The following is a 23,716-nucleotide window of genomic DNA, read 5'->3' on the forward strand; positions in this document are numbered from 1 at the left end:
GGAAAAAAAGAAAACAAAAATAGTTTCCCTGTAAGAACTAAATGGACCTGGAAGCATTTGGGGAAGCTAGAGGTATTTTGGGGAGAGGGACATCTATTTCAGTTTCTTTCACAATTAGTGATTTTTTTCAGGCTTTCTACTTTTTCTTGAGTCAGTTTTGTCATTTATATTTTCTTTGAAAGAAAAATCATCCATTTCACCAAAATTTTAGAGTTTATCGGTACAAGATTCTGCCTAAGAGTTTATTTTGATGTTAAAATTAATATAACTGTGGTCATGTATATCACTAACTTTTTTTTCCTGTCTTTTCTTTGGTTATCCTTGCTAGATATTTATTTGCTTCATTTATCTTTTAAAATAGCCAGTTTTTGATATTTTTAAAAAGCCAGTATACTTTTTTGCTTTATATTTCATTATTTAATTTTGTCTGTATTATTTCCTTTTTTTAACTTTCTTTTGGCTTTTTTTTTTTTTATAGAGCTTCTTAGATTGAGTGGTCACCTCATTTGTTTTCTGTGCTTTTTGATTTTTAATAAAAGTATTTAAGGTTATATAAATACTTTTGTATATGACTTTGGTGGCATTCTGTAGCTTTGATATGTAGTACTCATTTATAAATACATAATAATTTTAGTTTTGATTTCCCCTTTGAATCAAGTGTCAGAAAATACTTTTTTCCGATTGAGATTTTGTTTAACCTTTTCTTATTAATTTCTAATTTTATTGTATAATGGTCAAAGAATGTGGCCTCTATAATTTTTTATTTTTTTCAAATTTATTGCATCTCTGTGATCTAATATATGAGCAGTTTTAGTAAATGTCCCGTTGACACTTAAAAACACATCTTCTTCCCGCAAGACAAAATATTTGAGATACACACACACAAACATTCATTCTTCAGTCAAGTAGGATGGATGGATATATGCGTGTCCATACAGATATACTTGTACATCCATCCATCCATCCATCCATCCATCCTACTTGACCAAAGAATGGTAGCTTTTGGTGTTTTGCATATTTCTTCTCATGTCATTATCATATTGATCATTGGTTTTGTTTTGGATGTTTCAATGTAGTGTTATTCAGGCCATGAAGGTTTACAACTGTTAAAGATCCACGGTGTATTTTACTCTTCATCAAAATAAAATCCCCCTTTTTATTCCATTTTGCATTTTTGGCCTTAAGTTCTGTGATGCTCTCATCCACACTTGGCTCTCGAGCCCTTCGCAGGTGCCTGGTGGCCCTGGCTGGGAGCACTGGCCGGATGGGGCTCCCCCTCATGGGAGCCCACACAGGCCTTTGTTTTACTTGTTTCTCCCACACCGAGCGCCTTCCTGCTCCCGGTCCATATCCTCACCAGCTTCCAACCTGTACTGTGCCTCTGACTCTTCCCAGGAGCCATCCCTGGCAAGTCCTGTGAGCACCCCGACTGCGAGCACGTCTCTTAAGTGCCCTCTACATCTGCATCAGCTGCCTTGTGTCAGCCCATCCCCTCCCCGTGAGCACAAGCTGGCTTTCAGAGTTCCCCAGCTCCAGCAGCACCTAGCATGTGCTACCAAGTCCAGCCCAGCTCAGTCTTTCTTTGCCAGATAATCACCTTGTTATTAAAGGGGCTGACTGCTGCTACTGGACTATTCTGTTATTACAGCTCATCATGAAACACCAACTAACTCATTTTTTAAAAAATTGCTTCAAGTGATTAAGCCCAGAACTTTGATCATAGTGCCTATTTGAAAACCTTCCCACTTTCCCAGGTGATACTCCAGGGGCACACAAGAGCGACAGACAGTGTGGTGTAGAAAAAGAACAGGAGTTTTGGAGACCAGCCACCTGCCAGGTTGGGCAGGATCCTGGTAACTTACCCATGCTCCTGTCAACAGCACGGCTCCTTGCATCTCTCTGGGGGCTGAGGATTAAACGAGGGCATTCATTCTGCAGCTTTTGAGGAACTCCCGTGTGCCCAGCCCAGGGGGCAGGTCTGGACAGTAACACATACAGTGCCTGACAGAAGGCCCAGGGCAGTGAGTGGGCAGTCAGAGAGCATGTGATCCACACACACCAGTATTCAAATACAAGCTGTGGAATCAGACGTGCTTTTCGGTGTGGTGAGATGGGTCACTGGAGCAGACTTGGTGGCCACAGGCACATAGCACAGAGCCATCCTGGCAGATGGGGACAAGCCATAGAGATCCTCAGGCCTTCTGTCCAGGTTGTCTGTCTGATAGGCATGGCCTCCCTGGTTACCTGTCCTTAAGTGGTTTCAGGTGAGAGTGGCTGTGCCCACAGCACCTCCTTGCTAAGGCTCATTTCCAGAGGCAGGCAGAGAGTCATTCTTCATGGTTAAAAGTAAGGACAGCCTATAATTTGGGAAATTTAGCCACTTCATACCTTTCCTGCCCAGAGGCCTAGGAATATTTCAGAACCTGGACAGGGCTGGCCTGGGCCCAGTAAACCCTGAGTCCCATGGGCAGCTGTGCTCAGGCTGGGATAACTGTTCATTACCTGCAGTGAGAGACTGGCTTTTGTCCTCTCTTAACTGGCCTTACCATAGAGGCAAGTGACTTGTGTGTCTGTTTGGTTTCAGGAATAATCATCAGTGTTTATTGAGCCAAGTCACCTTCATGTATGAACTCATTTAATCCTTTAAACCATCCTATGAAGCATGTGGTGTTACTGTTATCTCCATTTTAAAAGTGATGAACTGAGGTTCAGAGAGGTAAAGTGACTTTCCCAAGCTCACACAGCAAATCTGGACCAGGCCCCCTGGTGTCTTCATTGTGCCTCCCATAGAATTCCGCCATAGGCTTTCTCACTCTTCCACTTAGTTTTAAGTTTCTTTCTCATTTTCTAGACTCATCCACGAGGGATGAACATGGCCTTATCAGTCTTTGCACCCCCAGCCTCCTGATGTTTCGCATCTGAGTTGACAGTGAGAGCTCTGCAGTCAAGTTCATATTGCCATCTGGTCCCCCTTCTGGCCCCTGGCCTGGCCACAGTGGTGGTGGCTGTTGGAAGCACAGGCAGGATGGCCCCCTGGATGAGCACTGCCGCTCCCTGCACTGTGTCAAGCAGAGACCCTGCCCTCCCTGGGAAGACAGGCTTGGCTCCCGGGGAGGCGGTGGCCAAGCTTCATTTCCTCTCATTAGGCAGCCTAACTGATGGTCGGCTGAGCTTGCAGATCTGTCCGGGGACTGGTGGACTCTCTCGCCTGCTCCCAGAGCAGCCTGGGAAGCGGCCCCCATCAGGGTGGCACAGATGGCAAGCCCAAACGACAAAGTAAACTCCAATATGTCTTGGAGACATTGTCAGCCTGCAGCTTATTTGTCATGTCACGGCAGCCTCGTGGATCAGGGATGCACTCCCTCCCTGGCCCTGGCCTTGCCCCCTTCCCTGTGTGAGGATTATTTACAGGAAATTGCTTTTTATACAGCTGGTGGGGAGGGTACAGAGATGAGGGGTGCCAGAAGAGACATTGGTCATTTTCTTTCGTGTTCAGGAAATTAAGAATAATAGTAATAACAAACACTTACCTAGCATTTATAGTGTCCTCCCCTATTCTGAAAGCTTTATCATATTGTCTCTTCACTCTTACAACAACCCTAGAGGTGTAGGCACCATTAACTCTAATTTACAGACACAGAAACAAAGGTACAGAGAGCTCAGTTAACTAACCCACAGTTACACAGCTAATAGTAGCTGGGATTCCAGCTCAGGCAGGCTGGTCTTGCATCTGCTCATAACCTCCACACTGTTGTCCAGTGTGCAGTAGAGGCTGACAGGGCACTTGCCCCTCGCTCAGGGCTGAGGTTCTGGGAGGCAGACCAAGCAGGAGAAATGGCACCAGGACCTGCAGGCCCCGCAGGTGCAGGCCAGCTGTGCCGCCCAGCCTGAAAGGGGAGAGTCAAGGCTCCACCCTGGGGTGAGGTGTCTGCATCACCAGAAGAGCAGGGGTCAGAGGAGGAGGTGGCCTGCAAGCCAAGAATGCAGCTTTGCCTTTCTCACCCAAGCTGTGATCAGGAGCTGGCCTTTCACTGTCTGGGACTTGGCTTCCTCAGTTGTAGAAACAGGAATGGAGGCCCAAAAAGCCTCCTCAGAGAACTGCGGTAAAGATTAAATGAGATAAAGCTTGCAACTTGGCCAGGCCCACAGCGAGCACTCACCCCTGCAGGGAATGACTGGGGAAGCAGGGAGGGGGAGTCCTGTTCAAAAGCTTGGACACCTGCCTGTCTGGGTAGAGGAGGGGTGGGGACATGTCACAGGCACTCAGTGAAGGATCCCAAGAGCTGCAGCCCCTCTCTGCTCTGAGGAGGGACCCTGGAGGCTAGACATAGCAAGGCTCTGAGAGTGGATTCAGCCCCAGGGAGCAGTCTAGGCTGATCACCAGATCCCCAGCACCCACAGCAGTAGGAGTTCAGACCTCCTGGGGGTGGGGGAGCAGCTGGGAAAGGAGGGAGCTCAGCAGGGGGACACTGCCCTCTCACTGCCTTCCAGAGATGGGAAGAGAGAAGGCTCAAGGGCCACGGGCTGGGTGCCCAGGACATGTGTTATCTGGCAGGGATTTATTTATCTTTCTGATTTAGCTTTAAAGATGCCCCTGAACTCACAGCCTCTGGTCACAGGTAAGCAATGAAAAGCCAGGTGGAATATAAAGAGCAGATTAGGTTAGCCGTGCAATTGATCCTGAGCTGTTTGCCAAGTCTCTGTGTAAATTTCACACAGGTTGGTTGATTGAGAACACCTGGAATGCCGCGGGCTTGGCAGTTATGAGAGTTGCACTGTTTCACTCCTCAGTCTCTCTTCCTGGTTATGTGCAAGTGGTACTGTGTGATCCAGCCCCATTCCCAGCAGCCCCTTATGTGTGGGAGGTAAAGGGGTCTCCATGTCAGAGCCTGTTCAGATGTCTGGGGTGTCAGTGACCAGTAGACACCCAGCAGATGAAAAAAAGAGAAAATGTACCGAGTGCCTTCATCTCATGCGTGTGCACATATGCAGGCCTATGCACACAACCAGGGCTCCCGGGAGATTTTGCATTTTAAGAAATGGACACAGCACAGTTCTTGATGTTCAGGCGAAGGCCTTTCAGCCAGTCATTTATTAAACCCTGCAGCCCTATTGCGCTCCAGTCAAGGCAAAGAAGACAGCCTGCCCTGGGGGAGCTTTCCCTCCTTAGCCGGGCCAGCACTGAGCTCCAGCTGCATGCAGGACCAACAGCCCCTGGGGTTGGCCTGGGAGCAGGCACATGTTTCCCATTAGACACAGTCCATCTGGTGATCGGGGGCAGTCTGCTTAACACATTCCGTGTTATTTCGAGTTGTTTGGCCATTCTGGAAAACGGTTTTATCCCGAAAGTTGCTGGAAATAACAAGGCAGCTGTTGAGCCTCTCTGTTCTCAGTTAATGAGAGAGTGTTTCAGCTCAGCTGAGGAAAGAAAGAGTTGTCACAATCCATTTCCCCCATGCCTTTGATCTTGCTGACGTGCGTGCGTGTGTGTGTGTGTGTGTGTGTGTGTGTGTGTGTAAGTGTAAGTGTGTAGCTATTGGGGTGGGGGGTGATTTGGGAGTTTGGGTGAGCTTTTTCACTGAAGTAATTGGGACATTTTAAGAAGAGGGGAAGGAAGGGAAGTTCAAGGATAATTGCTAACTGATGCCAGAAATAAAAGAACTACGAAATGCTTAGCAAATTTGCAGACCTTTCTTTTCCAGCCATTTCTACAAACTGTAGTCTAGTTCTTTCTTAGGAACAAGTTACCAGCTAATACAGGGTGGGAGTAGTGGCTGTAGGACAATGGGGTTTTATTTTTTAAAACTCTGGATTCAAGGGCCGGCCTGGTGGTGCACTCGGTAGAGTGCGGCGCTTGGGAGCGCAGCGGCCCTCCCGCGGAGGGTTCTGATCCCATGTAGAGACCGGTCCGCTCACTGGTTGAGCGCGGTGCGGGCGCAACACCAAGGGTTGCGATCCCGTTGCCGGTCATGAAAAGAGACAAAAAAGGAAAAAAAAAAAAATCTCTGGACTCAAGTCCCAGCTCTACCCCTAAGACAAGCCACTCACTTTCTTTGAGCTTCGGGTCAGTCTTTCGCCAAATGGGGATGAAAATGCCTGCCTCCTGGGATCGTGGTAAGGACTAATTAAGAGAAGACACACTAAAAGTGCTTTGTCAGCTGTGCAATATATAAGGAAGATAAAACTCCTATTTCTTCAAATTCAGCAGGTTTTTATTGAGCATCTATTTTTGCCTGTGTCTGATGTCACATACACAAAACTCCTGGAAGGTGCCACCTCCCCGTGAGATCTGCACCCACTGCAGTGTGTTTTCCACAGACATGTGAACCGTGGACTTGGTGACAAGCAGTGAGGAGTGAGAGGCCCCGATGCGGTCAGGGAAGCCACGGAGGGGCCGCGGTGGCCTAGGTCCCGGTGAGGGCAGGAGGGCACTCCAAGAGCTTAGAGGTGGAGTGGCAGAGTTGCCGTCTGCCCCTGCTGTGTTCAGCAGTTTGGAGTTTTATTTTTAACCCCGAGGTTGGCAATGTAAGCAACTGTCTCATCTCTGCCCACAAGGACTGTGGAAGAACCCGTTCCCCACAGCGCTGGCCCATGTCACCTACTGCTTCACGAAGAGGTGTCCCTCACACGAGCTTGGCCCCTGCTTGCCTGCGAGGCTCATGAAGTTTCTTTCTTCTCATTGTGCCCCTCCTCACACATATACGTATACATGCACACATGCTCACACATGTGTGCACATGTAACATACACAGCCTCCCCTTCTCTCTGGATCACCAACGTTACCATCCAGGTCACCTTCCAGGCCCCAGGCAAGGGCTCACAAGGCCCTGACAGGACAAAGGACAGTGTGGGAGGAAAAAAAAAATCTCACGTCCCATCAGGGAGACTCTAAGAGAGAAACCGACAGAAGCAGTAAAACAGAGGAGAGTGTCAGGAGCCAGATGTGCAGAGAGACCTGTGCCGGAGGTGGTACAGCCCACCACCATCAGCACCTCCCTCTGGTCCCCTCAGCCACTTAAAACCAGCTTTCTACACCAAGAAACAGCCTTTCTGCTTTTACTTTCAAACTTCAAAGATTGCTTTTGAAATAAAAGTTTTTCCAGTGGAATTCCAAAGGCTTTACACACGTGTGAAAGGAGGAGCCTGCCTATTAAGTGGCTCTGTCCCAGCTCCCCAACTACAAAGCCTCCACAGCCCCCGCCCCCCATTTTGTCCTCTTAAATGCTACACCAGCTCACTCAACCACTGCATGGTGCCTTGTTCCAGCTGCCCCCCCCTTTTTTTTTCACTCCCCAGACTAATTTTTGTTCACCTCAAGCCTCGCGGGGCAAAATTGATTTTTTTTTTAACTGGAAGAGATGTTTCCTGCTTAGGCACTGTTCACAACTCTTCAGCTGCTCCCACTGGACTTTTGTCTGAGCTGGGCAAATGGAAAGGTGCCCCTGGTATTGGCCAGAGACATTTCCCATTTAAGAGTAAGGATAAGTTTGTAGGGGCCTGGGGTGTGGGCCTTGTGTTTAACCCCTGCGTGTCTTTAGCTCCACAAAGACCCAACTGCATAATTAGGTGGCAGTGATCGTTGAGCCTCTGGGGCTCTTTGTTATGGTTTTGCTGTCATGGGTGATGCTAGAACAATAAACTTTGATAAGTCATCTTAAACATCTTTTCCCAATACAGTAATAAAACCCTAAATATTTTTGTAGGGTACTTCCACAAGATATTCTCAGATCTCCAAATGTAAAAATAGCTCTTTATCACATAATGTCTCCCACAAAATGTAGTAATGTAACATTCTGGTGAGCCTTTAGAACTAATGATGCTATAAATAAAAACTGACATCATTTATAAAGTTATTTAAATAACTTTTGTCACTAAAATAAATTCCTCTATATATTACATCATTGTTAATAATAATTTTAACTGGGAGTACTCTTTATGTCAAATAAAGAGTTGGGCCGAGACCCAGGGTTGTTTTAAACAAGCCGTCGGCGTACTTGGTCAGGGTTCTCATGTCTGCCCTTCCTGCTTTCCATCTCAGGATGTTCACGGCATTGGCATAAGCCCAGCTGGGGAGGCAGAGGATCAGTTACTCTGGGCACCTTGAACTCAGAAGCATGCTTTTCCTTCTGGGATGTGAGGTTTGAGAAGGCATCTTCTTCCTGTGGAGGCCGAGTTCGTCTGTCAGTAACCAGTCTCCCCCTTGAGCTTCTTTGGCTGGGTTAGTGATAGTTTCACCAACAGCAGAGTCTGCTGATAACGCCCCTCTTTCACTTCAAGTGATAAAAAATAAAAAGGAAAGAAGGCTTCTTTAAATCCCAAAACCACCTTTCCTCTTGGGAGTGTCCACACGAGCCCTCTGCTTTCTCCTGACCCACCATCAAGAATCCTGTATTTTCCGCTCGTATCCTCACACCACAAGTTTAACCAACTCTTAGGCTCTTGCTGAAGTTTTCTCTCCCATGGTGGGCAGTTTCCGTGGTCGAGAGGCCTCACGGCACTGCACTCACGAGCCCCTTTTCTTAGTGGCATACGGCGTGTGCGTCAGGCTCTGCACAGAGCAGGGCCAGGCTGCGCCCTTGGTGCACATTCCTCTCCTTAATTGATCCCAGACTCCCTTCCTCAGACCCCGCCCCAGCTAAGTCTGTTCATTTTCTTAGGCCTTTGGGATTCCCTCTTCCCCTCCATCACCACTACCACAGTTGACTCTTCAGTGGGATCAGTTCTTTTTTAATTAAAAAAAACCCCAAAAACTAACATTTCACTAGAGTTACTGCTTTTGCAGGAGAAAAGTGGGGAGTCTCCCAGCAGAGCTGATGTTCAGGTGTTGGTGTCTGATGGCCTTGCTTTCTGGCTGAACACCCGCTCAGGCATACCCACCCCACAGATCCCCAGTTTGCGCTTTAGCAAAATGACCCGTTACTTCATGTCATGACCTTCAGGATTTCCACCAATACTAGCCAGCACAAATTTTCCCACATACCAAAGAGCCACACTTCAGGTGTAAGGGCACAGCTCCCTGAGCTTCTGCCTCCTCTGCATTTTGTCACACCTCAGCCCTCAGGTTGAGACTTCATGGAAATATGGGAGTGGCGCATCTCATAGTACCGAGAGAGAAAAGGTTGTGTGCATGGGGCAGCACCTGTCTCCTGGCCATTTGGGGTTTTACAGGCAGAACATTGAAAGGTACCTTGTGCTTTTACAACCTTAGGCACAAATGAAATCACAGTTTGGTGCGTGTCCAACAGCCTGGACGGAATCAAGCTGAGAGCCCGAATCAGCACACCAGCCCCTCTCCATATAAAACCAAGCAGTACAAACAAGCAAAAAACTTGTGCTTTCAAAGTATGTCTGTCAAAAGATGATTCAGGGACATTTTCACACTAAAGACTGAGCAGAAAGCTAATGGCTGTCCTTTCCATGTCCTGGAGCCCACAGACCGGCAGCCATAGAGAGGCCTTTGACTTTCGGGGTCCTTGCCAGGTCCCTGCTCCAACGGATTTTCCACTGACCCAATTAATGATTGTGAAGTAGTCAGGAGACCCATATTCAACACATGGTTCTGTTACCAGCCCACTGGGTCACACTGAGCAACGTCATAAACCTCTCTGTGCCTGGTGTCGTCATGGTGAGACTGGAACGGTGCGGCCTCACTGACCCAGAGTAGACACTAGCACAGATGAGATAATGGGTGTGAACCACCCCACCCCCCACCCCACCCCCGGAAAGCTGTGGGGCACCGCAGGCGTTCTCTGTGTGGCTCTTATAACTTGCATGTGTCTGATAAACCGCCTGTCCTTTCTGAGTTGCTTGGGGACTCCTGGGCCACTCCCTTTGGTGGGCCCTCTGACCCCTGCCCCAGGCCAACCCCCTCATTCCACACTGGCCCTTAAGTTTTCCCACCTGCCAGGTTTCTCTTTCCCCACAGTGATCTGGTCTTTTTGATTCAAGCAGTATTCTTCCTCCCCTGGGGCTTTAAAGAAAGCACTTTTAAGAACAGGCCCTTGGCTTCCTGTTTGTTTCACTGTAGTTCCCCCTAATTCCTGCTGGCAGTGTGTCCCCCACTAGTTGCTACAGCAGCCTTGGAAGCCTTGTGGTGGGAAATCACTTATGTGTGTCTTTTTAAGCTGTTAGGCTTAATTGTAACGTGTCCTTTCTAGCTTTGTCTGCCCAAAGGGTTCCTTTAAAAAATCCAGGGCAGATTTTCTAGTGGCTGGAAGTCATTACTCAGGGAAGCACAGAAAGGTTTAAGGAGGAAACCCAAGAATCCAGTACAAGTTAGAAATCTCATGTTCCGAGCCGGCCCGGAGGCGCACTGCTACAGTGCGCCGCTTGGGAGCACGACGGCGCTCCCGCCGAGGGTTCGGATCCCACATACAGACCGGTTCCCGCTCACTGGCTGAGCGAGGTGCGGGCGCAGCGCAGAGGGTTGTGATCCCGTTGCCGGTCCCGGTCCTGGTCCGGTACGGGCGCAACACTGAGGGTTGCGATCCGTTGCCGGACATGAAAAAAGACAAAAAAAAGAAAGAAAGAAATCTCACGTTCCTTAGCTTCTAAATATGAAGAGCTCAAAAAAAGACCTTCTGTCTGAAATCCGGAAAAAGACAGTCACAAGTTTGTTATCTTTTTTCTTCCACCATTGAGGGTACATACCATAAAAACCCTCAATACTTAGAAAACTCACTACGGATGTGGAGACAGACAGACCAAGGACCTTTCTAGGTTCCTTTCATCCTGCAAGTTTTAAATGCTCAATTCACAAAAGGTCTGGAGCTAAGAGAAACCCTGGGTTGGGTTGCATAATAAGCAATGAATGATCGGTTAGTGAGCAGAGTACTCAGTTGTGCTTTGGCCCTGGTATGTCTTGACATCTTGTGTTAAATTGTGTAGGTGTGTCAAGAGCCTGGCCGCTGAACCAAACAGTGCTGAGTGAATTCCAGCACTGGCCAGACTGACTGTGAGGCTGATCCTGTTTGCCTCACAAGATTGTGACATGTGGGACCAGTCTAACATGGCGCCTGGCACAAAGTCCGAGTCTGTCTCCAAGCCACAGGTGTGGCAGGTGCTACGGTACTGCCTGCCCCTGCCATGGTTAGTCCCTTTGCCTAGTGGAGAGCCCTGTTTGTGTAGAGAAGCTTCACAGAACTGTACCTGTGAGACCTGTGTGGCTCTTTAGACTAGGAGACCCTCACTGGCCCAGAGCAGTGGTTTTCATGGTGCTGTTGTGCCTGCTGTTCCTGAGCCAAAGTCTGCAGAAGTTTGGGGCTAGGGGTTTGCATTTCCAGCCACCCCGGGCAGTTCTGACACAACTCAAGCTTGAGAGCCTGTGCTGTGGAGAGGAAGGAAGCCTCTTCTGGAACATGGGGCCAGCTTTGGAGAGACAGTTTCAAAGCTGTAACAAAGGTGGGGCTTCCTCGTGCCCATCCTTAGTTCCCTCACCCTCCGGACCAGCCGCCCCTCGCACGGGGTGCTGCTTTCTCTCTGAGGGCTGAGACCGCCAGCTCCTTCTCACCCTGTCTTGAAGGATGAGACCCCTCTCCAGAGCTTGCTTTCAGCAGGCTGACTCCGTGCGTGCAGTTGCCCATTTTGAGATTTGGGGTATCTGCCTTGTGATTTGGGGTATCTGCCTTGGACTTGGAATGTGGGGCTCCTGGTTGAAAGCACTGGTTTTTCCCAGCCTGTGGTATCTGCAGTCTCATATAACTTGGTCCCAGATGCTCTGGACGATGCCTGCCATCCTCTTTCAGGGGCCTCCACGTGAATTTGCTATACACCCCACAGCCCCTAAGTCTGGCAGACTCCACTCTAGCTGGCTGCTGTGGCTCTGCTCAGGCCTCCCTGATGGGGTGAACGAGGCATCGTGGGCCGTGCAGTTGACCAGCACTCTGCATGATGAGGTGACCTTGCTGCCACCTTGCTGGAGGTATCCCTGGGAAAGTCATGGGCACTTGTGCCTCAGTGTCTCAATCTGAACAAGGAAAGTCATTCCACAAAATAAGCCATAGAACTAAACTTCCGGCTCAGACCTTCTCCTATTCTTTGATTTGTTTATCCTCCAAGTTCTAACATCCCTATTTCAACTACCATCTAGATGTGTTTTCAATTGTGTCAGGATGTGCCCCAAATGCTCTGCTTTTGCTACACTTTCTATCTGTCATAAACGCATGTGCCGAGACTTTGTTTCTCTCTGAATCCCCTTCTGTAGAATGTGGAGCCAGAAGTAGCCAAGCAGCTAATGTCAGGGCCAGAGGGGTGGCCATCCCCTCTCCTCTCACCAGAGTCCAGCACAGGGAGGGCCAGAGGGGTGGGTTTAGACCCCAGTACATCTCTCAGAGATAGATGCTGGGGACAGTGGAGGTGGGAAGGAGGGGATGTTCCAGAGACATCTCTGGGTAGAGTTCAGAGGCTCTGCAGTCTAGTGGGAAGAATCAGGCTCAACCCCGGCTCTACCTCTGCCAGCAGGTGCTCTGGGGCAGGTTACTTAACTGCCCTTTGCCTGAGAGTCCTGTGTAAAGTAGGAATGATAATAATAATATATACTTACACACATACATACATACGTACCTCATGGGGTTGTCTGAAGGGTTAAAACAGTCAGTACAAGGAAAGCACCTAGACTGTGGCCTGGCACAGAGTAAGGGTTTAAAAAATGTGAGCTACCACCACTACCACCACCCTCTTTGGGGTTTAAAGGACTCGTGACCAGTGTGAGGGATGGGGACAAGTCCCTGTTGCTCCCAGACCCCTGGACTAGACATCTTGTTGGGTAGTAGAGCTATTCACGGGGAGTGGGAAAACAGAAACAGAAGCTTGTACGAGAAGATGAGTTCACCCTTCCTTCTTCTTCCACGGAGGCCAGGAACAGTTGCTCCCTGTCCCACTGTCCCCTTGAGGGCGTACACAAGGCTGGCACTGGCGGCTCTGCAGGGACTGCCATCTATTGTCTTTGAATCACACTGCTGGCGAGTAGTTTGCATAGATTCCCAAGTTTGTAATTAAAACAATCGAGAAACAATTTTCACTGTATAAAAAAGAGAGCTAAACAGGAAGTCTCTTTCAAGCAGATGTTGTGCTGCAAGCCATGTAGAAATATTATTTTATCATCAACCCAGCACAGTTATCTCAAGACTTGAAAGAAACTAAAGGAACATCTTTTCTACTAACCCAGCATTTTTTAGCTTCTAATATCATTTCACATTTAAAGGTGACAGCAATATCTTTAACGTTTTTCTATTGGATTAATAACGTTTAATGTTCAAAGCAATAAAGTGAAATGTTTTCGTGAGGGTGCTTTATATCACTAGTGAAAAAATTCAAGTTAAAAAAAAAAAAAAACCACACAAGGTAACAGATATCAAGATCTGTAAACCCAAAAAGGGGGCCTAGGCGTGGAGGTGGTTTCCCGAGCAGGGGCTGGTTGGGTGGGTAGGTGGGCAAGGCTCCGAGCCCCGCCCAGCTGGCGCCAGGAGGGGCTTGGGGCCCGCGGCAGACTCCCCCAGCAATTCATCTGCACCCAGCAGCAGAATATGACAATGTTAGCATTTTTCATTCCCCTGACGTTACCATTAATAAAGCAATGATCCAAAAGGGGCTTTGCTGAGTCTGTTCTTTATGCTCCCATCACTCACGACCAGATAATTTCACACAGGATCGTTTTAAAATTAAATGACGATAAAAACGCTCTGCTGTTCTGTGTTCACCAGTTCATAGAAGTCTATCAAGTCATTAATGTGTCATGACAAACTGCTCGATGGATACAAGAGTAATTAATTATTTGAATAAATAACAAGTTGAACTTGGAGCTTTGAACCACAATGACATACGCATCCCATTAACAGTGTCTTGGAACCTCTTCAGGGCACTGGTGGGAAGAGTTAAAATGCAGGCCAGGGTGTTGGAAATGATGAAATCCAATTTTGTAAACACAGGGTAATATTTTACAGGGAGGAAGCCAAAGTGTCACATTTCTGTGCCCACGCGGAGTTCAGTGTTAAAAGTTCCCTGGTAGCGGCCACTTCAAGATAGCACTTGATCGGTGATGATTTCAGAGAACAATTATACAGATTTTCATAATCACCATTAATCTCTGCATATTTTTCAAGATAATTACAGCAATTACTACTTAGATTTCTCTTTTATGTGCCCATTGTAGAAAGGAACAACTGCTTATTACACCGAATAGTTCCAAGAACTGTGGGTTAAAATTCTTTGTCATCTCAGCGCTTGTTATTTCAACTCATGTTGCCTCTGAAAGTTCATCAGCTCTAGAAATTAGAGTGATACCAGCAGGCTGTATTATTAAATCTTAAGGCTGAGCTTGGGCTGTGGTTAGAGTGTCTCGCTGAAGTGTTCATGTGCAGGACTGCTGAGTTATTTGGAATTACTGTCAGGTGGCAGGAGATGCCCGTGACAGGTACACTCAGAGTTGGGCGCGGCCTCACACCCATCTTCCCCAATAGACTTATGAAGTGAACTAATAACCACGGTTTAGAGGATACATTCTTGTGACATGCCCTTTAAAGGTTAATATTAAATCTGAAATCTGCGTTATTTATGCATTGTACTTCATGGACACAGCAACCAGGTAGAAGGCAGCACATCCCTGGTACTTCAAATCAAAGCGGATGGCAGCTATGCCGTCAGTTCCGTCTCGAGCTCTTGTCTGTCCTCACATCACCACGTGTCCACTGGAGTTGAGTTTTGGGGAAGGTGGTTGTGGTTTGTACTGCTTGCAAGAGAGGACCTTTCCCAAGGAAATGTTTCTTGAAAGTTCTGCTGATTTGGAAACACACCTGTGAGTAGGTGTGGCATAGGCACTCGCGGGCCCCATCCCAGCGACAGGCGCTAATCCAAAGTTCCCCATCCTGGGCCGAGCCCATGGCACACTCGGGAGAGTGCGGCGCCGGGAGCACAGCAGCGCTCCCGCCACGGGTTCAGATCCTATATAGGGATGGTCGGGGCGCTCACAGCGCTCACTGGCTGAGCGCCGTGTGGCCAGTCTCAAAAAGGACAAAAAAAAAAAAAAAAAAAAAAAAGTTCCCCATCCTTTCACGTCCATACTGTGAGGACCGTCAGCCGTAACCACCTCAACCAGATGCTACGAGTTTAGTACGCAAGGGATAGGACGGCCAGGTATTTGGGTTTAAACTGGGAAGTCACAAATTTGAGCCATCTATAAAGTGGTAAAAGTACAAGACATGATTATGCCTTTTTTCCTCCCCAGATTAAGTAGGTTTTATGATTAAGTGATGATCTGGTTTGAATGCGCTCAAGCAGTTCAGTTCTATGCAAAATGTGAGTTGGGTTTAGGTAGTCACCAGACTTTCTGTAACAAGTCCCTCTTTATTTGGTCCAGACCTGTCTGTCACTGTGGTTGGTCTTTTGGTCTCTTTTTTGGATCTGAAGTAAAATTTATGACGAGGTTATACCTTTCCAGTTTGTTTAGTACTCAGGCTTACTATCTTATTGCTAAAGTACTTGGGCCGACATTCATTTTACATGCATATCTTTCTAGATCCTTGTATTTCCCCTAGAATAATAATTTAGCCCATTACAGAAGCTCCATGGTTGCAGAGCTAGTTCTGAACCCAGGGCTCTCTGACACTAATGCCCTTTTTGTTAGCTCACTTTGTTCTAAGGATGCTGATATAAAGATACAAAGAAGACAGCAGTTTCAGGAAACATCTATCTGGATTTCCTCTAAAGATGCAGCCCCTCCATCAGTTAGTTTTTGTTACAAAACAGATCACCCTAAAACTGAGGGCTTAAAACAGCAAATAATTATAATTTCTCCTGCTTCTGTGAATCGGTGGTTGATTATTCTGGTCTGGGTCAGCCCAGATGGGGCTGGGTGGTGGCCTCACTCACATGTCTGGCAGCTGGCAGGCTGGTTGTTTAGGGAGGCCTTGGCCGAGACTGCTCATCTTTGCTCCACATGGTCTCCCATCCTCTCGGAGCCTGCTCTGGCCTTCTCCACGTGGCCATCCAGCATTCCAAAGCAAAGGAAGTCAGGCCTAGGTGCACAGCACTTTTTAGTCTGTGCGGGTATCACATTTGCTAATGTCCCATTGGCCAAAGCCAGTCCGATGGCCACTCCCAGATTCAAGGGGTGAAGAAATAGATTATACCTCTTGCTGGCAGAAGTGACAAAATCATATAGCACAGGGGTTGGAGGGATTTGTAGCCATTTTTGTTGTCTGCCACTACTGCCCGCACCCAAAGAAGCCTCCTGGTCCTAATCACAGTGGTTCTTCTGGCTGGCACCAGGAGTTGTTAGGGAGGATGAGAGAGTCATATTTTTAAATTTATTTGCATATACTTTAGAGTACTTTCCATGGTGTCCTAGAGACGTATACTTCATAAGTAAGTAAATCCGGTGTTTGTGATCATTTCTGTTAAAAGTTAGATGTCGGTCAACCCTGGGAGAGACGCACACTAACCTTGTACCTGCCACTGACTTATGTGGAAACTCAGATTTGACTGAAGTAATTTTATCCTTATATCACCTTTCCTGGGACTGTAATGAGTAGGATGGGTGAAGACTCCCCAGGTGTTACCTTCCACATGAGTACCTTGTACTTCGTATGGCATCCCTCAGTTTGGGATTGTACCTTGTTCCCTCATAGCATGTGTATGTCATGCCTCGTGGCAGGAACACTCCTGAAGTGACGCTGCACTGTGCTGAGCCCATCTCGTCAGAGGCTCATGGGGGTGGCGGGCCTGGTGGTGGGAGCTTGGCTTGGATCACCTGGTCAAAGTGCTGTTTACCAGGTGTCTTCACTGTAAAGGTACTGTTTTTCCCTTTGTAATTAACATGTAATTTGTGGGAAATATTTTAGGAATTTGTGAATAGCTTGTTCTCCATCAAATTTTCACCTACCAGTTTTAGCATTTATTGATTTTTATAACTCCATCATTCCTTCAGTATTTATAGATGGCATTTTATTGTAAGGAAGAGCATCCCCTTATACCCAGTTTATTTATTTATTTCTATTGGTATGGACTAGTGGATTCTTATTCATTATTATCACTATTTTGATGCTCAAATTGGTCCATTCTTAGCCAGTGAGAGCCCCGTCAAGCTGGCTTCTGTGTCCTTCTGCTGTGTTCCTGTGATTCTTTGAGAATGTCTTCCCTTTCTGGCACAAGAAGATATTCCTGGCTTGCTCTGTCCCTGCCCAGCCCTGAATCAGCCATTTCTCCAAAGGGCCCCTGTTACTTTTAGAGGAGAATGTTAGAAACCAAAATCTGGGTAATAGATGTCCTTGCTTCTAGGCCCTCAGCAGACAGAAACGTGTGTACATGTTTGTAGGTTTGTGCACATATGTGTGTATATACAGACATATATATGTGTTTATTTATCTATCTCCTACATATTAAAGCCAAGTTTATACTGATAATGCCAACTTTGATCCAACATCAGGAGCACATTCTGATCTTCTTCCTGTTGTGTTTCCCGATGTCTCTTCCTCAGCTGAAGCATTCCTCAGCTCTGTCCTGGGCCTGCCTCTCTTCTCACCACATTTTCTTCCAGAATATTTCATCTTCTCTCATGGCCTCAATTATCACCATGCCAGTAACTCCCAAATTCCTCCCCACTCCACTGCAAGGCCCACCTTCTGGATTTTGTTACCAACCAATCTTGCGTTCTTGGTCATGATCTTCCAACCACCATTGACCAGTTTCTCTCCTTGGATGTCTCTCGAGCCCGTCAAGCCCAGCACATGCAGGATGGAACCCACCAGCTCACCCCCGCTGCTTCCCACCCACCCCTTCCCTGTCTGTCCCTAGCATCCCATTGTCCCAGTTGTTTATGCCAGAATCCCAGAGTCACCGTTGATTCCTCCTTGCTTATGCAGGATGGAACCCACCAGCTCACCCCCGCTGCTTCCCACCCACCCCTTCCCTGTCTGTCCCTGGCATCCCATTGTCCCAGTTGTTTATGCCAGAATCCCAGAGTCACCGTTGATTCCTCCTTGCTCCTCTGCAGTCGCGGCCAGGTCTCTTGATTCTTCTTCCTAAAGGTCCCTCAGGCCTGCCTCCTCCCCCATTCTGAGTGCCACAGTCCTCGTTCAGGCCACCAGTATCTCTCCCCCGACTCACTGTCAGGACCTCGTCCCCTGTTCTGCCTCCAGCCTCACTCCCTCTAACCCATTCTCTCCACAGCAGGGGAGATATTTCTCAGATACAAATTTGACCATTTCTCTCCAGTTCCCAAACCCTTCGTTGGCTCCCCAGGGACCTCTCGATGATCTTCAGACCACTCAGAATGACAGTCAAGGCTCTTTGTGAGCTGGTCCTTGGCTGGCTGTGCAAGGACCTGTTTCTATGCAACTGTTAAAAAGACTGAGATAGAGCTACAGGTACCGACATGGGAAGCTCTCTGACAGTTCAGTGAAAATAAATTGCAGAACAGTTAGTTATGCTGGGATGGTATTTTTATTAAAAACACAGATATAAAACAAACCCTCTGTTTCTCTTATCCATGCAAACAGATATGGAAATGCACAGGAAACAGGCTGGGAGGAACCCCAAGGACTTTGCCCAGACTGCCACCAGGGCTTGCCCTGAGGAGGGCCCTGGGATCAGGGGTGTTGGATTCAAGGGGTGCTTTAACATGTCTGTCCTATTGGAGTGGTTTCTTTAGAAAATATATTCATGTATTGAGGTGTTAAAAAAAAATGCAACTTAAAAATACATATGAGTTGGTTTCGAGAAGGTGAGGAGGAGCCTGGAAGAGAAAGTGCATCTTCCAGCCCAGGCCCCAGCCCTGCAGGCGGGTGGTGGTCTCCAGCACTCAGCCAGGTGCTCAGCCAGGTGCTCAGCCAGTGGAGCAAGTGCTCAGCAGTTACAATGATGCCTGCCCCATCTCTGCCGATCCTTTGCCTTCAGTATGCAACAGTGGCTGCAGATTAGACTGCTTGCTCTAGACCATGCCTGCCTTCCAGAAGATGTGGTACCTCCTGGTGGTAACGTCCCTTTACTGGACCCCCAGTTCTGCTTTTTATTCTGCATCTACAGAGCTTCTTTGGTTCGTTTGAGCTCACTGAGGAGCTTCTGAGTTTGTTCACCATGGACAGCAGGTGTGAACACTGACCCAGAAACCCCTCAACCACCGGGGCACCTCTTCACTCACGTGGGAGAGTGTCACTGTGTTGGATTTTATCTTTACCTTCAGCAAAATGCAGTTGGTCCCTGCCCCAAGCCATTCGATATTTGTAAAATTGAGACGTTTCTTTAGAGGAGTGAGAGTGGTCTTATTGGTGCATTTTGAGTTTCTCCTGGGTGTGGGGCATGGGGAGCCTTCCTGCCCTCCCTACTCCCAGGCTTTCAGGACTGCCTTGTACCTGCCTGAGGTGTTCTGCGGCAGACCCTCTGGAGGGAGGGTCGGTTCTGAAGGAGGAGGTGGGAAGGCTGGGGGCCCTGGATTCCTCCCAGGATACTGGGGATGTGGAGAGATGAAGTGGGCCCCCGATCAGTATGAGAGTGTTTGTCGGGCATTCTGTGGAGAGATGGAGGGCTGGGGGGTAATTTTGTGTGTATGTGTAATCCAGATTGCCTGTGCCAGATAGCACCTCAGAGAATGTTTGTCTGTGGGGTGAAGGCACCTTTATGTTGAAGAGTGAAGCATTTCTGCAGTGACTGACCTGGCAAATCAACCTCCTAGCACCCGGAGGCAGTTTTCTTCACTTTGTTTTGGGGCTCTTTTCCAGGGGACATCAAGCAGCCGGGACCCAGCTTGGGCCTTGCTTCTGAGTTGAGCTTGACTTGTAACACCAGAGATGACAGATACCAGGGAGAGCCTTGGTCTGGGGAATCCAAAGAATTGTGTCCATACCTCCAAAAGTCTTGGACTGGTGCTCACAGCGCATGGGTTATATAATGGGCTGCACTTATGTTTTTATGTAAAAGCAAGTAGGAAAGGGTCTACTGTGGAAAGGCATTTTCCTCTGTGCAGCAATATTTTAATAAGATTAATGGTTAACAGTTATTGAGCAGTTAGTTTGTACTGAGGGCTTTATGTTTTTATCTCATTTAAACTTCATAGCAATCCAGGTATCATTATTTCCTTTCTTCTACAGTTGAGGAAAGAGAGGCTCAGAGAGATTAAACATTTGTCCTAAACCACACCACTAGTCAGAGGTGGGGCCCAATCTGAATTCATTCCATCCCATTGCAGTCGACAGCTCCGTATATAAAAATCACAGCCATAACCACCATTTATTCAGTGGCTGCAGTGGGTCAATTTTGCATTTGCTGTTTTGTTCCCTCAGCTGTGTTGCAGAGTGGGCATGACTATCCTCATCTGACAGGTGAAAATCTGACTCGGAGAGGTTAAGTGACTTGCCCAAAGCCACACGGCTAACAAGTGGCCGAGTCAGCTAAGTGCTCAATGTCTGCCTTGGCCCATGCGTCGTCCTTCCATGATGCCGCCTCTCATGTGTTTGACTCCGGAGGCCCTGGCTGTGACTGATAAATCACTCCTTTTGGCTTATGAATAACATGGCAAAACAAATTACTGTGGGGATCTAGAAGGAAGTTGTTGGCCTGGTGTAAACTCAATTGGAATGTCACCGAGCAGACAGCTCTGGAGGCATCTACAAATATCTTCCAAAGAATATCCCCAAAGTGAAATCACCAAGAAAGCAGAACAGGCTCCGTGTTTTGGTTTGCAAATGAGTTTTGAGAAATGGCCTTGAGATCTTGGCATTTTTCCCATCACAAATTGTAAAGGACTTTTGAAACACCACAGGAAATGGGGGGAAGAAAGGGTTGGAATTGCTGATTATTTACAGCTCCAGGACCCAAGCACGTGCACAGACTTAAAAGCCTCCCACCATTCCAGTTGCACTTACGTTTATTCCAAAAATGACTACCTGCCCATGAGCCGCATTGTTTACCCTCATCTCTGCAAGTACTTCTGAAGTCCTGTTACTCAAGTTCACTTAACACTGCTTGATGACTGTAAGCAGATAACAGTTGAGATGCTGGTAATGGAGTCTATTTTTTTACATTTTACATTTTTACCACATAATTTTATGACTCTTATCAACCAGGTTGAAATTAATCAAGTTCACTTAACACTGCTTGATGACTGTAAGCAGATAACAGTTGAGATGCTGGTAATGGAGTCTATTTTTTACATTTTACATTTTTACCACATAATTTTATGACTCTTATCAACCAGGTTGAAATTAATCCATGTGTTGATTGGAGTATTTCCTCATCCCTTCTGCTCACATTGAGATGTCAGTGAGGGAAGGGGTTGGCAGCCCTGAACAACTGTGTTTATTCCAGGGGGATGGGTGGTCCTGAGTCCAGAGCCCTTGGGAATTGGTCAGTGGTGGGTTTGTGAGAGCCTGCAGAAGTCTGAGGGCATGAGTTTGGAGGGGAGAATCAAGGGATGGCTGTGGGGGATTGCCTTTGCAACTAAAATTATAGTTCCTAAACGAAGAGAGGACGCAGGAGCTATAATCCCATCCCGTTGCTGGGCAGAGTTCCTACAGATTCATGGCAAGGGCTGTCTATGCAAGCAGCAATCCAATTTTATGTCCAAACAAATACAGCATGCAAATTGGACTGCTTCCCAATTGCTGGGCAGAGTTCCTACAGATTCATGGCAAGGGCTGTCTGTGCAAGCAGCAATCCAATTTTATGTCCAAACAAATACAGCATGCAAATTGGACTGCTTCCCAAAGAATAGCAAAAGACAGGTATACAGGTCAGCTGGCAAAAAAAACACCATTCCCTTTTTCCTTTTTTAAAATAAGGGGTGAGATTAATACAGTGGCAGAGTAGAGCTTTATTTGTTTAAACCTTGCAGAATCTGTAAGCATTCACAATCTTCTTGACTTGTAGTGCCTGATTGTAAAAAGAACAGTTGAATGAGCTCATTGTTTTCTGGTTTTTTTTCTTTAATGTATTTTACAAACACTCTGGTGACAGGCCTGACACGCTGATTTCTATGTACTCGCACTTCAGTTTGGGATTACAGCATTAATAACAGAGTTCCATGCATCATGCCATTTTTAAGCATGATCGTTATGATAAAGGGCATATACTTAATTACAGGCCTGCTTAATTACAGCTCCGCTGAAGCTCGTTTGTTTAGGAGAATGCTAATTGCACTACAGAGCCTGCGGCACATCCTTGCTTTCATCTGCTGGATGTTGCTCAGTGCTGTGGATCAGTGTTGTCTTAAAACTGCCACCAAAAATAAAAAACGTTTTTTAAAAAAAGGGAAGAAGAAGAAATCACTGGCCTGGTGCCGAAAGGAAACCTGCCCAGCACATGGCTTTTGGTCACAGCGGGAGCTAGAATGTGCTGGGTGCTTTAACCTCTGTTGTTGTATTTCACCTCTCTTCCCCCTCACAGCAGCTTTCTGAGCGAGCTGTAGGATTGTCCCCATTTTACAGACAGGGTAGCTAAGGCTCAGGAAGGCAAGGTGGCCGCACACAGTCACACAGCTGCCTGCTGAGTTGGGATGAAAGCTCGGAGCTGCTGGGCTCCCAGTCTCATCCTTCCTTGCCCACTGCCACATCAGCACAAGCCGGACTCTGGGTTTGAATCCTGGCTTTATCCAAGGAACTCCTCCTATAAGCCTCGGTTTCCTTGAATGGGACTTGCAGATGGTGATGTTGAGGGTTATTTGATGCACATTCACAATCTAGCCCATGGGCAGGAAGTGTGGGTCTCCTTTCCTTGTCTCTCTTTTAGAAATGGGCTGGGGAGAATTTCCATTACCACCTAGGTTTGGGGGAGCCTTTGTTATGTCACACTGAGAGCTGTGGGAGCTGGAGAGAGGACCTCTGTATGCCCTGGGAATGCCACCTTTGGCTCCCACTGTCAGGTGGTGTCAGCATGAGAAACCTCATCCAAAGCCCAAGCTGATCGGGAGGGCAGGGCAAGGGGTGAAAATGTGCTCTCTGAGTGTGGCTCCATGAGAGCTGGGGCTCTATCTCCAGCTCCTCTAGTAGTGTGTCACCTGAGTGGGACTCGGCCGTAGACGGAATGCTAGACTGAATATTGCAATCTCTCAGCTCTAAGAGAGTAGTGAAGACAAAAGACTGGCTCCAGCTAGGGAAAAAAGGAAGGAAGTCAGTGTGACTCCCCACGAGAAGCCAGGACGGAGATGATTTATGAACACTCTTTTGGAATACATGAAGAATACATGCCATTGATTTTAAGAATTATGTTTGGCAAACCTCTAGATATTTTAAAATATGGAATGGCTGCCCAGATAAGGAATGTAGAAATGGATGTTATGGAATTAGAAAGGGATTTAGCAGTCCCTCAGATTAGCTTTCTGTCCAACACACAAAATCCCTCTGTAGTGCCCTAGCAGGTGCCGCCTGCCTGGACTCTTGGCGGCCAGCTCTGCCTGTTCTCCTTACACTGGGGCAGGATTGGCCTCATTGCGATCCTGCCCCAGCATAAGGAGAGGAAGATAAGGTCTCCTGCTGAACCTTGCTGGATGTTCTGTTTTGCCCCTCTTCCTACACAGCCCTGAAAATGTATGCAGACATTTATATGTTTGCCTCCAGGTCTTCTCTAGACCAGAGCCTCCACTTTTGCAGGACTTTCCCATGTGCTAGGCACAACGCAAGCTCTGGGGTTGTGGGCAGGGGGCCACGATGAACAGAAAGGGGCGGGGCTGCACCTTCCTGGGGCATCAAGGCTGAGGGCTGCTTTTCCTTTTCCTCATGTGGTCTGGCTCCGG

The 23,716-nt window shown here is 47.5% G+C and overlaps 1 protein-coding gene across 1 annotated transcript in view; it reads left to right on the plus strand.

The window, feature by feature from the left end:
* The window catches only part of MVB12B (multivesicular body subunit 12B), a gene marked incomplete at its 5' end in the record, with an annotated part of 116,810 nt that overhangs the window by 68,140 nt on the left and 24,954 nt on the right, over window positions 1–23,716 (plus strand). The gene's annotated exons all lie outside the window — the stretch shown is intronic.

Source organism: Galeopterus variegatus, unplaced genomic scaffold (genome assembly GCF_000696425.1).
Source record: "Galeopterus variegatus unplaced genomic scaffold, G_variegatus-3.0.2 Scaffold739, whole genome shotgun sequence".
In the NCBI taxonomy this organism is placed as follows: Eukaryota; Metazoa; Chordata; class Mammalia; order Dermoptera; family Cynocephalidae; genus Galeopterus; species Galeopterus variegatus.